This window comes from Apaloderma vittatum, unplaced genomic scaffold (assembly GCF_000703405.1).
Source record: "Apaloderma vittatum isolate BGI_N311 unplaced genomic scaffold, ASM70340v1 scaffold30230, whole genome shotgun sequence".
Classification (NCBI taxonomy): Eukaryota; Metazoa; Chordata; class Aves; order Trogoniformes; family Trogonidae; genus Apaloderma; species Apaloderma vittatum.
The window spans coordinates 3,509-5,284 of NW_009693387.1; positions in this window are offsets into that span (position 1 = coordinate 3,509).

Sequence of the window (1,776 nt, forward strand, 5' to 3'; positions counted from 1 at the left end):
GCGTCGGACGTCCTTCCGCATCCCCCGTGGCTGGGGACGCACCTGGCACCCACCTCAGGGAGGAGGGGACTCGCCTCACCCCAGCTGCCAGCCCCTTCCCCTCCTTGGGGCAAGGATCTCGTGGTGTTTGCCTCACCTGAGTTATTTTGCAGCGGACTGAAATTGCCAGGGACGGTGCAACAACAATCCTGGCAGGTGCTGGCAACAGGCAGCGTGACCCACGGCTGACAGGATGAGGTGGTAAGTAGCAACTATGGCATCGACTCATCGCCTCCCACGCCAGGATGTGATGGGGAGCACACCTTGTCACCCATTGTTGCCTTGGGCAATCCCTGATGTGGTCCCCGGGGCCATGCGAGCCCGTTTTGGGACATTGAGGGGTGTGGGCTTGCAGGTGGGGTTTCCATGCACCACACGGAGATGTGCCTCCAGCCACATCCAAGCCCACAACCCATCTCATTTTCTTCTCCAGTGCTAGATGCCATTTAATTATTTCCTTTGATTTCCAGTCAAAGCTGCCCTGAGACCATCTTTTATGCAATCACATGTCCTCCATGTGAAAGAGCACCAAAGCAATTGAGCCTTCTGATCCTGGGTGGAGGGTGGGCTCAGAAAGACGAGGATCAACACCCCGTGGTGATTCAAGGTTCGGCTTAAAGTTGCATTGTGTTTCCTTGGAGTGGGAGCAACCACTCAGCTTCCAGTGGTGATTTGGTGGATCAATCCCAACCTCCCGGGGCGATTGCTGCTCTGCGAATATGCCCTTAATTCTTAATTCCTACCTATTTACTGTCACCTTTCTCCTAAGCTCCAGCTTTACTTGCTGCTGCAGACAGCGTTTTCAACATGCCTGCCCGGGGTTAAGATCTTGAACCCACGTTTAAGCACCTCGGCAAACATAGTTGGCGGCTTTGCACACCCTCTGTCTGAGCTCCTGCACGCAAAACACCCTGTTAATAATTATTTGCAGTGCGAGACTTGGCATCTCAGTGCTGCAAACCCCTGTGTGTTTCCTAAGAAGCTCTTCTACCAGGGTGGCTTAGGGCGAGGGTTACGGTCAAATATGTGACGATGCTTTGCCCTGTGCTTGTGGCCAAAGGTGCTTGTAGGCGATGGGTGGAAGGAGGTGTGGGAGCATCCCTGGCAGACCCTGCAGCAGTGCCCGTGTCCTGCAGCCTCCAGCATCCTCTCCCGCTGCAGCTAGGAATCAATAAAGCCAAACCGCTCGGACACTGCCGATGCAGATGGCTGGTAGCAGCTAAATACCTGCCAATCTTCCTTCCCTGCAGCGCTGCCGTTTCATAAAAAATTCCTTTCTCTCTCATAGCACTAAGTTGTTTTTTCTCAGCACCGCTGGCCCAGCTGGGCTTGGTGGAGGAGGCAGCCAGCCGGGCTGAGTGGAGTGGGGGCATCATTCGCTTCCCTCTTTGTGCTAGGAGGTTGTCCTGGAGGTGTCCCAAGGGGTCAGTGCCAGGGGGGACCCTGACACCGGGCAGCTTTGGCTGGGGTGGTTCGGGTTTGCTGGAAAGCAATGGCCAGAATCGAGTGCGGGTCCTCAGAACCCCCTTTGCACCCATTCATTGCTTTTCCCAGAGTGGAAAGCTATGAAACCCAGCAGGGTTCAAAGGGAGCCTGTCCCTGAGGGTGGCTTGGTGGTGAGACTTGCTCCGGCTTTTCTCTCAGCCCCAAACTCAGAGGTGGATATCAGAGAAGTGTCCTGCAACCAGTCCCAGTAGCTGTGGCAGGCGCCGGCGGGGGACCCCTGGCACCCCCCAA